This window comes from Bombina bombina, chromosome 6 (assembly GCF_027579735.1).
Source record: "Bombina bombina isolate aBomBom1 chromosome 6, aBomBom1.pri, whole genome shotgun sequence".
Classification (NCBI taxonomy): Eukaryota; Metazoa; Chordata; class Amphibia; order Anura; family Bombinatoridae; genus Bombina; species Bombina bombina.
The window spans coordinates 912,046,505-912,064,210 of record NC_069504.1 but is presented as its reverse complement, the minus strand read 5'-3'; the positions used below and the strand labels follow the sequence as shown (position 1 = coordinate 912,064,210).

The 17,706-nt window shown below is 34.1% G+C and overlaps 1 protein-coding gene across 1 annotated transcript in view; it reads left to right on the top strand.

Annotated features, from left to right (window-relative positions):
* SLC23A1 (solute carrier family 23 member 1) overlaps positions 1–17,706 on the top strand; it is a 604,245-nt gene that overhangs the window by 36,695 nt on the left and 549,844 nt on the right. The gene's annotated exons all lie outside the window — the stretch shown is intronic.

The window sequence follows — 17,706 nt, the reverse complement described above, 5'->3', positions numbered from 1 at the left end:
GGGTTAATAATTTTTATATAGGTGGCGGCAGTGTAAGGGGTCAGATTAGGGGATAGATAAGGTAGATGGCGGCGGTTTTAGGGGCTCACAGTAGGGGGTTAGTTTATGTAGATGGCGGCGGGGTCCGGGAGCGGCAGTTTAGGGGTTAATAACTTTATTAGGGATTTTGGGGGGGATCGCGGTTGACAGGTAGATAGACATTGCGCATGCGTTAGGTGTTAGGTTTATTTTCTAGCTAGTTTAGGGAGTTACGGGGCTCCAATAGTCAGCGTAAGGCTTCTTACGGCTGCTTTTTGTGGCGAGGTGAAAATGGAGTAAGATTTCTCCATTTTCGCCACGTAAGTCCTTACGCTGCATATTGGATACCAAACTGCGCTGGTTTGGTATACCTGCCTATGGCCCAAAAAACTACGAGCGACGGCAGAAATATACGGGCGTAACTTCTAGGTTACGCTGTATATGTGATACCAAACCAGCGTAAATATTGGCGTCGCCGGCTTTTGCGGGCGACGATTTTTATCGGATCGACCCCATATTTAGTAAAACATCACACTGTCTCACACAGCTACATACAGTAATTCATAAACTGGATTACATTAGATTAGACTTAAAGGGATATTCTGGTCAAAATTTAAATGCACATAGATAAATTACATCTTTTAATAGAAATATATTTCCAACATATATTGGGAAAAATGCTTCCAGTGAAAATTATCGGTGTTTCAGTGTTAGCATTTTTATCTGCATGTGCATGTGAAGCATAGCTAGATATTATTATTACACCAGCATTTTAAAAACTGTAGTGGCTCATAGAGCCAGTGGGGCTTGTATCATGTCAGCAATGATGTAAATCGAGTCATTACCATATGATACAGGCACTTTAAGTTCTCTGAGCAAGTGCTGTGCTTAAAATTCTGGTGTGCTGTGCTTAAAATTCTGGTGCTCTGTGCATACTTAAATACACTCTTGAAACAGATACAGCTTTTACTAGAAGCATTTTTGCTAATACATGTTTATTGCAAAAAATGCTTCTATTCAAACGTGAAATGCACCCTTGTTCATTCCAAGTTTGGCTTGAATGCCTTTAAGAATAGTTAACTAGGTAGAACGTTGGTTTAAATGAATATGAAACCCATATTTTTTCCTTCATGATTCAGATATAGCATGCAATTATAAACAATTTTCTAAATTACTCATATTATCAAATTGTCTTTGTTCTCTTAGTATCTTTATTTGAAAAGCAGAAATGTAAGATTAGGATCCAGACCATTTTTGGTTCAGTGCCTTGGTAGTGCTTGCTGATTGGTGGCTAAATGTAAATTAATGGAATAAGTTACTATAGATATATTATATGTCATACTACTAACATAAATGTGTTCTGCAGTGCTATAAGTATTGATGCTCCTAATCTTAAAAAAAATATTTAGTTTGCAAGAACCCAAATATTAATTTTCGACTCACAGTTAGATTCACAAAGATAAACCTCATATCAAGCATGCTTACAGTTTGTTTCAATGCACTTTAAGTCATCACCGTATTTTAATGCTTGAAGTGAAAACAATGCAGTTGACAAATATAGATAACCATTTGGAATTTCTGTGTTGCAGTCTTTAATAGTCTTTGGAATTGGTTACAGCTTTTTCTCTTTCCAGTGATGAGACAAATCTAACACAAACGTAGACAACAAAGAGCGCAGCTTTGATTCAATAATACTTAATATTTATTGATAACATGTGCAATAAACATAAGCACTTACATTAAAAACAGAGGTAATGAGTTTCAGGAATATTCATCTCCCACTAGTCCGGGTAAACCACAGTTGCCATAACAACATTCTAGTTGATAATTGGCTACATATAGGTTAAATAGAAAGGAAATGTCTAACAAATCTTACTATGACTAAGTGTCGCATGGCACGAAACGCGTAAGGATTTGTCCTCTTTTCCTCCAGTACAATGTATTAATTTTGTGAATAAATATGCACGTTTTTTTAACTTTTCAAGTCTCCTGCGTGTAGCCGTTCTTTTCTTGTTTTTGCTCTTTATGGCCTGCTTAGCCATTGTGATGTGTACCATACTACAGGGTTGGTGTATATCGCCGCCTATATTGGCCTAGTTTTTAGTACCTGCCCTTTTCCTATTGGATAAAGATAACGGCCGGATCTAGAGCAATGCTAAGTGTCTCCGTAGGGGTTGACTTTCTGTTGACATGTGAATTGTATTGTCATACAGTACTGTGTAAGTGGATCTTTTACATTACACCTTCGATGTAGGTGGCGATGCTGCTTTGAATATATAGCTGGTACCAGAGCAGCATCACTATCCACTAAAATGTCTGGTAAAATGCCACTTGGCGATGCTGCGTTTAAACAATACTGTCGGTCCTCTTGAATATTTTGCCAGATTTCATAAAATCGCAATGGATCCCTTTTGAATTTCTAGCTGCCTTGTGGCACTTTCAATCATCATGGCCTTAGGATTACAAGAATATATGTGCACAGTATATGAATACATTTGTATCTTCTACAATTAGTTGAAAAAAAAATTTAAAAACTTTTTTAATAGATGTCTTTGTGATTGGTGTTCGCATTTCCTTCAAGTTTTTGTCAAACATGAACATTTTTAGAGTGTAATATATCTATAGTGGCAAAGAAAATGCTGGATAACACACTTTGATAATGCTGAAGCAAACATTTATGTCTATATAATTAAAATTTCTTATTTACTTCAAATAGTGCATCATGTACTAATAATATTTAAGGGAGTTTTTGCTAGATGACACTCTATGACAACGTTGAAGTGATACATTTTGTGATGTTCTTGTAACATATATGTGTACATCTATAAAGGGAATACTTCCAGATTCAACATTTGTTACTTTTGCTGTTACTAAATGAAGTATATAACATTTATTACTTGATAGATTTATATGCCATCTAGATGCACCATATGGTTGTAAAGCAGGTTAACCCATACTCATTATGATATTTATTGTTAGGGAACTATTTATTTGGTTACGTATTTATGTATTTACAACTAATGAATTAGTATTCCTACCCATTTTGCATTCAAGGATTGTGGTCTTTTTCTCTATTGTTAAAATACACTAATGTATTTAAGAAAAAACCCCACTGCTCAACCAACCACACTACAATTAACCACTAACGTGTCGTACTAACCTAACTGTGACTTCCCTACTTCACTTAACCATCCAGACCCTCTACTGCATCTATGCAAATAACTCCCCTAATCATGACTTTCTAATTCTTTAAACTCTTTAAACCACTTGCCCTTCACCACATCTCAGCCCCTAACAGAGACACCCCACTGCACTAACCACTAGAGCTCTCATTACACCTAACCCCTCAACTACTATTCTGTCATCATACCTATTGCCAACCCAAAGGGATCACCAGTAAGGAACTCCAACCCTTATGGCCCCCTCCACTAAATCAGCCCCCACCCTAAGGGTCACCAACTAAAGACCCCCAAAGCAGCAACTCTACTCTAAGGATCTTCCCCTATAAAGGATTCCCATTTTAGGAGACCCCGACTAAAGCAGTCCCTCTCCTTAAAGGGACATTTAACCAACTAATAGTAAGCTGCATGATAATGTACCTTCATATCTGAGAAGAGTTTTGAAATCAATAATTCAGCTTTATTTCGTCAAATCAGAATATTATTTTGTTTTTTCTTTTCATTGATTTCCCTGTCCCCAGAACAAAAGGATCCTTGTTAACCAACCACAAACTAATATATATATATATATATATATATATATATATGTTTAGGAAGATGAGTGTAGGTTTGGCGCTGAAGATCTGCCCTATAGATAATTCCAAACTAGTGTATGACTGGCTGCCTTCGAATGTCTAACCAGTGTGAATTGTGCCCCCAAGTACTCTTCACCTGTTAGATATAAAATAAAGAAAATATATAGGAAAAGGGAAAATGGAATATATTCAAATGGTGCCACACTCTGGAAATAAGCCCAATGTGTAATGTCTAATACAATTGGGAATAAGAGGACTATATAGTATAGTATAGTGTTGGCGCAAAGTGTATAGAGACTAGATAAATATAAGTTTGCTATGTGAATATAAATATAAATATAAGTCTGAACAAGGCAAATGGCAATCCTAGGCAATCTTTTTGGCCTTCTTTGGGCCTCATCAGTGAGGTGCAGTTGCAACGATTTCTATTAAGTATATACCACTGCTTAGTTTTTTTTTATTTATTGCAGTAATGAAACAGACTGTTTAATATCCCTTTAAAATATTGAGTTTAATATTCCTTTAAGGGATCCTCACTAAAGAAGCCCCCAACCACCCTAGGGACCTTTAATTAATATTTGATTCCTTTTGGTAAGTTTCATTCAAATCATCCACTAAGAGTGATCATAGTTCAAATTGAAACAATTTGCATTACAAACAAACCAGTGCTGCAATGGTTAAGGGGTTATGCATACAGACACAAGTAAGGCTGATAGCAGATATTCCAGTGAAAAGGTAAATGTTTTAACTTTTGCTTGTTTTTAAATGTAATAATAACTTTTCCCTCTTGGCTAGTAGCTTCCCTCTTTCTGTTAAACTATATATATATATATATATATATATATATATATATATATATATATATATATATATATATATATATATATATATATATATATATATATATGTGTGTGTGTGTGTGTGTGTGTGTGTATCTATATATCTATAGAGTCATTCTTAAAGTCTCCCACAGTGTTTGTCATTACCACCTCTTGTGGAAGTTTATTCCATGAATCAATCACCCTTTCTGTAAATAAGAGCTTCTGCACTTATATTGTTTATTCTCTGATTCAAGTCCAGTGAGTGCAGATCATTTACACATTTGTTACATATTCTGTTCCTGACACCCTGGCAGCTGCTCTGGAGAGGTGAGAGTGAAAATCCCTGCACATAGACACCCCCCCCCCCCAAATACATTGTGACTAGAAGATTAAAAAAGAACGTATATTTAAGTATATTTTTCAATGAATATTCCAAGATATGTCTCAATAATATTCTCCTATACAAATAAATGATACTAATAATAATTATAATATTGTGTTTTAATGTGTTGTATATATACTTTTAATAAAATAGACAGTAAATTACATCTTATAAAAAGCTTATATTTTCAAGCATCATATACTTGCAACTAACAACACAAGATTCATTTGTATTTACTTGTTGATATTATCACACAGTAAGTACATTTATTGCCAAAATGTTTGTTTTCTACGAGTATTTGATAAACCAACCACTTTTTCTGCTTCTTCCTTTTCATTGATTATAACCCCTGATTTATCTAATGATTTATAGCAGAATGTTGAGCACACAGCTAGATACATAAATAAGTATAATTAAAATAGTTAAATATAAAGGTTTTAGTGACAGTATGTGTCATTGCTTTAATTTACTTTTGTGCTGGCATAGTGTGTTTCAGAATATACTGTGACCTTAGCATTAATGATTAATTGTAATACATCACAAGAACAGTTAACATAAATTGGTTTATATTTACTGAGTCCACTCTTTCGTCTGTGTTTAACTATTAAGTGTACGAAAAAAGTGCACAGAAATATTATGTGCTCAACTAAATTATACTTGTTTATTTTGCACCTTCTCCTTTGTAGTATAATAATCCCAAATTGTTAGGGACTTGTTTTAACAAGGGATTTTATAAAGGTTTCAGTAAATTACTTTCTGCATGTAGTTTTCTAATCTATCTATCTATCTATCTATCTATCTATCTATCTACCTATCTATCTATCTATTCATACATATATACGTGCATATATATATATATATATATATACAAACACATACATATATATCTACCTATATCCTCTACATGTGTGTACTCTCACCTCCAGAAAGATAACTGCCAGGGTGCCACAAAATAATCATTCAAATTATAGGCACTCACTGGGATTTGATCAACAAATAAAAGTCAATCTTTATTCTGTGACGTATTGGGACCAGTGTTCCCTCTAAGGCCAGTTTTGTGTGCAGCCCAGCAGTGAAACAGTTAACAAGAGAACGAAACTTTGCCATCTGCATTGTGCAGTGTTTGCTAATTGCAGGGTGTGGTTACCTAATTAACTGTTTCACTGCTGCGCCGCACACAAAACTGGCCTTAGAGGGAACACTGATTGGGACCAATAGTGCCCCTTCCTCAGACAATTTCAAATGAGATACTAGACACACTTTTAAACATACAAGAAAATGTTGGAACGAAGTTCCACAAAAGAAATACTATATTAGCTCTCTATGCCCAGACTATTTCTCAGGCAGGAACTCGGTGGATAAAATATAACTTTTATTGATCCTTTTAAAAGATGGGCAACAATAAACAAATTAAAATCCTTATCTGAAATTCAGCTGTTAATTCTAAAGTGTCTCCTTATGTCAATAGTACAGCCTTTTAATTCTATACGTAATGTTACAGAGACACTGTGGTTAAAGTATTGAAATGACCGCTTTGTTCACTTTATTATGTGTGGGTTAGGCTGTCACTCTGGTTCAGAATTTGAATCAGAGTTTGATTACTTGGGTATTATTAATGGTATTGTTGGGTTATATACTAAGTGAGACTGGTTGCTGGATATCTCAGTGGGGTTAAGATGTCACTCTGATTCAGATTGTAATCAGAGTTTAATTACTCTGGTATTATTATTGGTGTTATTGGGTCATATGCTTGTTGTACCAGTTAAACCTTTATATTGGTGTTATATTTGCTGCTACTTGTCACTGTCAGCATAGCTGCTAGTTAATAACAGCAATTAGTTCAACACACTATCAACATAGCTGTTGGTTAATAATAGCAATTTATTCAACATACTTTAAACTTATCACTTTCAGCATGACTGTTGGTTAATAACCGTAATTTATTCAACACACTTTAAACGTATCACTTTAAGCATGACTGTTGGTTAATAACCACAATGTATTCAACATACTTTAAACTTGTCACTTTCAGCGTGGCTGCTGGTTAATAACCGCAATTTATTCAACACACTTTAAACATCACTTTCAGCGTGGTTGCAGTGGTCATTAACCGCAATTCATTCAACACACTTTAAATTTATCACTTTCAGCGTGGCTTCTGGTTAATAACAGTAATTTAATGCGAAAATGTTTGAACGTATCACTATCAGCGTGGCTGCTAGTTAATAACAGCTATTAATTCAACAAACTGTAAACTTCTAAATAATCTTGGGCACTATGTGTTGAGGTTATCGGATGACTTCAGTTTATTTACTATTTTTTGGTTTGGTTTGTAAATACCACAATATCATGCAACTTATATTGCTAGACAAAAATGCAAGTTTGCTGTATAGGTATAAGTTTGCAATCTGTGTCGTTACGATACTCCTTATTGATGAATGTCAAATTATTTTCTAGCTTTGTATATGAATTACCCAATATTTTGTACCCTGTGTTCACTAGATAAATATAAGTTTGCTATGTGAATATAAATATAAGTTTGCAGCCTATGTTACTGCGAACACCTATTATTTATAAGTTTCAAAATTAAACTCCAGCTTAGTTCATGCACAACCCGTGTTGCTGGATACATATAAGTTTGCTATTATAAGTATCAGTTGGTTATATAAATGTGAATTTGCAACATATGTTGCTTACAACTATATCAATACCAAGTTAACCCATCTATTTGCTTGCTGCCATCATTGGCGTAGCTGTTGGCTACTATCCGCAATTATATTTAGATAGACTGATTTCAGATACTTTAAAATTACACAAATTGGGACCCCATTGTCCCATAACACCCTCTGACGTGTTTTGCCAAACAAACTTGGCTTTATCAAAAGCGGCGGGCCACCGTGGTGCAGGATACTATCAGAAATGCTTAACAGAAAGAGCCAGCCAATATGTTGATTATAGATTAAGATAATTTGTACATGAATTACCATATTATGTACAAGATACTATGGAAGTATTACAAAAATTGGATAATATCTACATTGATGAGTACACATGGCTGGTCACCACCGATGTGGAGGCCCTATATACTTCTATAGAACATGACAAAGGAATTGAAGCAGTACAGTATTTCCTAAATCAACACTCTGAGGAAAGTGAATTACACAATGAATTTATTATTAACCTATTAAAATTCATATTACAATATAACTTCTTTACTTTCAATAATCAATTCTTCCTACAAACAAGAGGAACGGCAATGGGAACAGCATGTGCCCCAACATACGGGAACCTATTCCTAGGGTGGTGGGAGGCAGAACATGTATTTACGGAAATAAATACAGAATATACAGATAATATACCCCTTTGGCTGAGATTCATAGACGATATATTTTTCATATGGGAAGTGAGCCAGGAAAACTTACTTGAATTTCTAAGTTAATTAAATCAGAACAATTTGAACATTCGTCTAACATCAGAACACAGCCAAAGAGAAATAACCTTCCTAGACTTACAAATAAGTAAAGAACCTGATGGAAGAATCATAACAGATCTATACCGTAAACAACAGCTACAAATAGTACCCTAAAAAGCCTCCCCATAGGAGAATTTTTGAGCGTACGTCGCAATTGAACAGATCTGAAAACCTTCAACAAACGAGCTGAGGAGTTAAAAGAAAGATTACTGAAAAGAGGTTATAGCAAAACTAGTATTAAAAAAGCTAGATCAAGAGCATTTAGAACTTATATTAGAACTAATAGAAGAGAATTATTAACCAAAAAATCCCAAAAAGTGACAATAAAACTAGGTTAATCCTAACATATAATTTGCAGACTCCTCAAATAAAATAAATAATAAACAAGTACTGGCATGTTCTAGTATCAGACCCAAATTTGAAAAATCAATTAGGAGACAAACCAGAAATCAGCTATAGACGCTCTAAAAATATCAAAGACATGATAACAAGAAGTGACTACAGTGTAAAGAAAACAAGTACATCATTATCACCAGGATCATTCAAATGTGGAACCTCTTTCACCTGTCAGTACATAAAGAAAACAAGTACTGTAATGGACAGATTTGGTCGAACTCATACCATCAAAAAATACATAAGTTATAATACGAAGGGAGTAATATATGTATTACAATGTTCATGCCAGAAATACTACATTGGCATGACAACCCATCAACTCCCAGTTAGACTAATGGAACATCTGCAAAATATAAAAAATGCAAGAAAATATATAGCAGATGGCAAAACCATAACTAGTGGGGCATCCCACTTCCTGTCAAAGCATAACTCCAACAAAAAAGACCTTCAATGTTGGGGGATTGAACAGATATCATTGGGGATTAGTGGAGGAGATTTGGAGAAAGCACTCCTCCAATCAGAAGTAAATGGATATATTTACTTAACTCTGTATATCCAAATGGAATCAATGAGAATAATAATTAATATGTCTTTTTATAGACATAAAGATCAGTATAAACTCCTGTATACAAAAAAGTAACTTATGTCTTGAACCTATTATTATAGGAAATATAACTCAAAATTAATCTGAAAAAATAAAGAACAAAAATATGATAACGCAATAGTGAAATACAAAATCAAATAATATATATCTTAACATAAGAATACCCTAAGAAAATATAACAAAGGCCTGAAAATAGTCAGTAGAAAATGAAGTACAATAGGTAATTACCAAATTCATGAATTAGATAAAAATAATACTGAAAGTATAAGGGATAAAACACAAAATGAAGTACATCACTGAAGCAGTAATATTAAGTGAAGCATAAAAGGAAAAAACTAACCCAACAAGGCCACATTTGAATACAGTAAAGCCAATAGATCTCAAGGTACCCATATCAGCTCAGGATCTTAATCTGTGATGTTATCAACTATACCAGCCACTGAGTCAAAAACTCCTCAACTTAGTGAACATAGAAGGAATAATAAATAGTAACAATAAAAGAACAACTTTAAATATAGAGTACAATCCCCAACAGTTAGAATAAGCTAGATGAATTTCATGATATGGAATCATTAAAATTAGTTCCATAAGGAAGAAATAGCAGGTCGGACCTAGAATCACACAAAATTAACACTCACACTAAATTCACAAAGATAAACCTGTACACAAACACAGTTCCTACAAATCAGTAAAACTCATTCACTACTCACATAAAAAGCACATTATTGAACTCCTAAAACATTGGAGAATTATGAAAACACTCACACCTGAAATAACTTGGTATTGATATAGTTGGTTAACTTGGTATTGATATAGTTGTAAGCAACATATGTTGCAAATTCACATTTATACAACCAACCGATACTTATAATAGCAAACTTATATGTATCCAGCAACACGGGTTGCGCATGAACTAAGCTGGAGTTTAATTTTGAAACATAAATAATAGGTGTTCTCAGTAACATAGGCTGCAAACTTATATTTATATTTATATTCACATAGCAAATTTATATTTATCTAGTGAACACGGGGTACGAAATATTCAGTAATTCATATACAAAGCTAGAAAATAATTTGACATTCATCAATGAGTATCGTAACAACACAGATTGCAAACTTATACTTATACCTATACAGCAAACTTGCATATTTTGTCTAGCAATATAAGTTGCGTAATATTGGGGTATTTACAACTTTGGGCAGCGTTTCCACTCTCCTTGATAGCACGGGTCAATTTAATTAAAACTATTATTTTTCCGCGTTTGCTTTACCCATTGCAGAACCTCCCCTTATTTATTGTAAATAAGGATTTGAAACTAATCAATAGGCTATTCTCTAAATTTATTTGGAACAATAAAAAGCCTCGAATCACGCTCAATAGATTAATGCAAAAGAGAGGTGTAGCAGGATTAGCTTTACCCAATCTTCAACTTTATAATGTGGCCACTATGGCTAAAATAGAAATAGATTGGCTTTCTGGATCCAAAATAGTATCTTCTGAAGAGTTGGAAACTTTTTTGATTGCTCCATTTTCATTAAAAGCTATTTTACATATGCAAATACAGAAATTACCGCAGAATGTTAGTTGTCTTATTTCCATTAAAAATGTTGTATATGCTTGGCAAAATTCTGTACTATGTTAAATCTGGAGTACTCCTTCTCTGAATATTTACCTATTCTAGGTAACCCAAGTTTTCTTCCGGGATTATATTATAAAGTATTTAAAGATTGGGCTGGAAAAGGATTACAATATGTAAAGCAACTTCTTGATGGAGATTTTCAAATAATATCAGCTGAAGATATTTTTAGTAAATTTGCAATTCCTAGATCAAATTTGTTTGCCTACTTTCATGTATACAAAAATTCATTGTAGGAGACTCGTCGATCTCTTTGATGTATGATATTATGCTCAATAAGCAGAGTCAGCTTATTTGTGATAATTTATGTAAATTATGGGTCTCAATGATCCCTTCAATAGAACATGAAACATTCATTCAGAGTTTTGATTCAATAAGTAAATGTAAAGTACCAGTTTCTTGGTTTGAATCACATATGAAATTGATTAATAATTTCTATCTTTCACCATGGAGAATATCCAAGATGTATCCCTCTCTGGTTAATTTATGCCCGCGATGTGCACATGGCAGGGCTGATATTCTCCACATGTTTTGGACATGTCCTAAGGTTCGGCAACTTTGGTTAAAAATCATCTTCTGGTTTAATAAGTTATATAAAGTTACAATAGGTCTTTCTGCGGAAGATATTGTTTTTCTTTTTCGATCAAAAGATGTTCTGAACAACAATACCATGAATAGTTTAAATACAATTATTTTGGCAGTTAGATACTGCATACTTAAAAATTGGAAGGACAGACATGTGCCAGGTCTGGCCATGGTGTTTAAAGTCCTGCAAGATCAAATCGTCTTTGAATCATACCACCTATATGATGCCGCTGAGGATAAAATTAAGAAATTTTTATGGAGATGGTCCCCTGTAATATTATCATTTCCAACCCCATTGCAAAAATTGATTCTCTCCCCCTTCTTATTATCAACGAGCTTTGCGGAACTAACTCTATTAAATGTATTTCCACATAGCTGGATTGGGTGATATGGAGGGGAGTGTCGAGGGGTTTGGCAGCGGTGGCGGCATGGGGGGGGGAGGAGGAGGGGAATAGTCAGGTATGTATATATCTATATACAAGTCTATATAATCTTTCTTTTTTTTTTTTTCCTTCTCTCCTTTAGTTTAAAGGAAAATTAATAAATATTATTTAGGAGAAAAGGGAAAGGCAAGGAAGGAAGAAAAGGATAATAAGATTATAGCCATAGGCTAGGCAAGTACTAAGGATTAAAAAAGCTGTTTGGATTCTACATACAGCAATCAGGGCTCTCTGTATATATGAGACGAGGTATCCAGATGGTGTAACTGAAAGATCGATGTCACAATAGATAGGTGTAGGAGCACATACATATATATGAATATTAATGTTTAGTCTTTATACATACGGCATGTACTCATGGTAAATATGTCTTAATAGCATTTAATGGATCTAAAAGTGTCCGTATGGTATTTGAATTATGTTTTGGTTTTCAAGATTTAGTCTCCAAACTCCTAAATGGCGCTGTTTCTTTTGTTTGCTGTATAATGGACTAATTGGTTCTGAATAGAAGATATATTTAGAAAAAAGAAACGAGGTTTTGGTTAACAGTACTAGGAACATGTTTGATCTGTATGCTAATTATATTTTTCTTTTTGAATTACCAGACTAGGTATGCAACTTCAGTTCTTGCTTCTCTTATGTAGAAGAGCATAAATATGTATATTGTATATAATATGTATTTATTTTTTGTTTTTGTTTTTTTGCATTTTCGTTTGTCCTTATGCTATATGTCTAAAAGAAAAAAACCAATAAAAGAATTAAAAAAAAAAAAAAAAAGCCAATAGATCTCAAGGTACCCATATCAGCTCAGGATCTAAATCTGTGATGTTATCAACTATACCAGCCACTGAGTCAAAAACTCCTCAACTTAGTGAACATAGAAGGAATAATAAATAGTAACAATAAAAGAACAACTTTAAATATAGAGTACAATCCCCAACAGTTAGAATAAGCAAGATGAATTTCATGATATGGAATCATTAAAATTAGTTCCATAAGGAAGAAATAGCAGGTCGGACCTAGAATCACACAAAATTAACACTCACACTAAAATCACAAAGATAAACCTGTACACAAACACAGTTCCTACAAATCTGTAAAACTCATTCACTACTCACATAAAAAGCACATTATTGAACTCCTAAAACATTGGAGAATTATGAAAACACTCACACCTGAAATAGCTTGGTATTGATATAGTTGGTTAACTTGGTATTGATATAGTTGTAAGTAACATATGTTGAAAATTCACATTTATATAACCAACCAATACGTATAATAGCAAACTTATATGTATCCAGCAACACGGGTTGCGCATGAACTAAGCTGGAGTTTAATTTTGAAACTTATAAATAATAGGTGTTCTCAGTAACATAGGCTGCAAACTTATATTTATATTTATATTCACATAGCAAATTTATATTTATCTAGTGAACACGGGGTACGAAATATTCAGTAATTCATATACAAAGCTAGAAAATAATTTGACATTCATCAATGAGTATCGTAACAACACAGATTGCAAACTTATACTTATACCTATACAGCAAACTTGCATATTTTGTCTAGCAATATAAGTTGCGTAATATTGGGGTATTTACAAACCAAACTAGAAAATAGTAAATAAACTGAAGTCATACGATAACCTCATCACAAAGTGCCCAAGATTATTTAGAAGTTTACAGTTTGTTGAATTAATTACTGTTATTAACTAGCAGCCACGCTGATAGTGATAAGTTAAAAATTTGTTGCATTAAATTACTGTTTTTAACCAGCAGCCACGCTGAAAGTGATAAATTTAAAGTGTGTTGAATGAATTGCGGTTAATGACCACTGCAACCACGCTGCAAGTGATACGTTTAAAGTGTGTTGAATAAATTACGGTTATTAACCAACAGTCATGCTGAAAGTGATAAGTTTAAAGTATGTTGAATAAATTGCTATTATTAACCAACAGCTACGTTGATAGTGTGTTGAACTAATTGCTGTTATTAACTAGCAGCTATGCTGACAGTGACAAGTAGCAGCAAATATAACACCAATATAAAGGTTTAACTGGTACAACAAGCATATGACCCAATAACACCAATAATAATACCAGAGTAATTAAACTCTGATTACAATCTGAACCAGAGTGACATCTTAACCCCACTGAGATATCCAGCAACCAGTCTCACTTAGTATATAACCCAACAATACCATTAATAATACCCAAGTAATCAAACTCTGATTCAAATTCTGAACGAGAGTGACAGCCTAACCCACACATATAATAAAGTGAACAAAGCGGTCATTTCAATACTTTAACCACAGTGTCTCTGTGACATTACATATAGCATTAAAAGGCTGTACTATTGACATTAGGAGACACTTTAGAATTAACAGCTGAATTTCAGATACGGATTTTAATTTGTTTATTGTTGCCCATCTTTTAAAAGGATCAATAAAAGTTATATTTTATCCACTGAGTTCCTGCCTGAGAAATAGTCTGGGCATAGAGAGCTAATATAGTATTTCTTTTGTGGAACTTCGTTCCAACATTTTCTTGGACGTTGAATGAATACTAGCACCACTCCTCACTATATCTGATACATCAGAGGGAAATAATAATATCCCAAGTTATTCACAATAGAAGAGGAGCATGCTTTTATAGTGCCCTAGTCTAATTTGTGTGTAGAAACACTTCTAAACATGTAGACAAAAACACTAGCCTCAACTGTGCCAATGAAAGCAAAGCGTTTGCAAAGAATCCACCATGTGCATACATTTACCTGAACTCCGCCCTCCTAACATTACACCTATATATTTATCCAACAACTCCTTACAACAAATCAAATCCAGAAAAATAATACTATCAACTGTAATACGTTGCTTAATGCACATCGCCTGCTTACAACCTTATGACTCCTCTGAATACACCTTTTCACGATAGTTTAGAAACATCTCCGTTCTATTTATGTTATAAAGCTGTCGGTTTCAGACATACCTCTAAGGTGTTGCTATGACAACAATATGTAAGCGGCACCATCAGAAGTTAACATAACTTTACTGCTTGTTAACGAAAATTATATTACCAATCGTGATAGATAACTTTAATACACATCACTTACGCTCTGCAAAAACCCCTAAATGCTCTTTTTACCATTTTTGCAAAACATCTCTGCTCTGTTCCTGTTGCAAATGTTGTCAGTTTCAGACACACCCCTAAGGCTTCACTATGGCATCAGGATGTAGGCGGCACCTACAAACTTTCACATGACCAAAACTCACAGTGTTCATCATCAATGATAAATTAATATTGTTTTCCACATATATACTTCACCAACTGCTAACTAGATCCATATGTAAACAATTTAAGATTATTCCCGCTATCGATATTGGTCGCAACTCTATATAGTTTAAACTCTGTATGTCAAAAAAGTGTTTTTGTTATCTCTAATACAATTCACTAATTGAAGTTTCAAGTCGCCTCAAGACCAGTGAGTGCTTATTTTTTAATTATATTGAATATGGTAAAGCACCCTGACAGTTGCAGGAAGTTGGTGAGAGTGCATCTTCATATGGATCTATATATATATATATATATATATATATATATATATATATATATATATATATATATATATATATATATATAATATATATATATATATATATATATATATATATATATATATATATATATATATATATACTGTATATATACAGTATATACAGGGAGTGCAGAATTATTAGGCAAGTTGTATTTTTGAGGATTAATTTTATTATTGAACAACAACCATGTTCTCAATGAACCCAAAAAACTCATTAATATCAAAGCTGAATAGTTTTGGAAGTAGTTTTTAGTTTGTTTTTAGTTATAGCTATTTTAGGGGGATATCTGTGTGTGCAGGTGACTATTACTGTGCATAATTATTAGGCAACTTAACAAAAAAACAAATATATACCCATTTCAATTATTTATTTTTACCAGTGAAACCAATATAACATCTCAACATTCACAAATATACATTTCTGACATTCAAAAACAAAACAAAAACAAATCAGTGACCAATATAGCCACCTTTCTTTGCAAGGACACTCAAAAGCCTGCCATCCATGGATTCTGTCAGTGTTTTGATCTGTTCACCATCAACATTGCATGCAGCAGCAACCACAGCCTCCCAGACACTGTTCAGAGAGGTGTACTGTTTTCCCTCCTTGTAAATCTCACATTTGATGATGGACCACAGGTTCTCAATGGGGTTCAGATCAGGTGAACAAGGAGGCCATGTCATTAGATTTTCTTCTTTTATACCCTTTCTTGCCAGCCACGCTGTGGAGTACTTGGACGCGTGTGATGGAGCATTGTCCTGCATGAAAATCATGTTTTTCTTGAAGGATGCAGACTTCTTCCTGTACCACTGCTTGAAGAAGGTGTCTTCCAGAAACTGGCAGTAGGACTGGGGGTTGAGCTTGACTCCATCCTCAACCCAAAAAGGCCCCACAAGCTCATCTTTGATGATACCAGCCCAAACCAGTACTCCACCTCCACCTTGCTGGCGTCTGAGTCGGACTGGAGCTCTCTGCCCTTTACCAATCCAGCCACGGGCCCATCCATCTGGCCCATCAAGACTCACTCTCATTTCATCAGTCCATAAAACCTTAGAAAAATCAGTCTTGAGATATTTCTTGGCCCAGTCTTGATGTTTCAGCTTGTGTGTCTTGTTCAGTGGTGGTCGTCTTTCAGCCTTTCTTACCTTGGCCATGTCTCTGAGTATTGCACACCTTGTGTTTTTGGGCACTCCAGTGATGTTGCAGCTCTGAAATATGGCCAAACTGGTGGCAAGTGGCATCTTGGCAGCTGCACGCTTGACTTTTCTCAGTTCATGGGCAGTTATTTTGCGCCTTGGTTTTTCCACATGCTTCTTGCGACCCTGTTGACTATTTTGAATGAAACGCTTGATTGTTCGATGATCACGCTTCAGAAGCTTTGTGCTGCATCCCTCTGCAAGATATCTCACTATTTTTGACTTTTCTGAGCCTGTCAAGTCCTTCTTTTGACCCATTTTGCCAAAGGAAAGGAAGTTGCCTAATTATTATGCACACCTGATATAGGGTGTTGATGTCATTAGACCACACCCCTTCTCATTACAGAGATGCACATCACCTAATATGCTTAATTGGTAGTAGGCTTTCGAGCCTATACAGCTTGGAGTAAGACAACATGCATAAAGAGGATGATGTGGTCAAAATACTCATTTGCCTAATAATTCTGCACTCCCTGTATTTATATATATATATTAGAATTCAGAAGTGGTGCACTGCTCACATGGAAAAAAAGCAATAGAGTATAGAAAAATATTCAAATTAAGTATATACAGGGCAGTCTCAAAACTTTGACATAGGATCCCAAGCGAATAAATAAAATAGTAATTTGGAAAGTTATTTAATTTGTTATACTCTTTCTGAATCATAAAAGAAGAACTTGGGTTTCATGTTTGTTTAAGTGGCAGGCCTTTGAATGAGTACTCCTGGCAATTATCAAATTTTGAACATAGAAACAGTATGATACCAAAAACAATAACTAAATAAATAAATAAATAATTACAAAATAG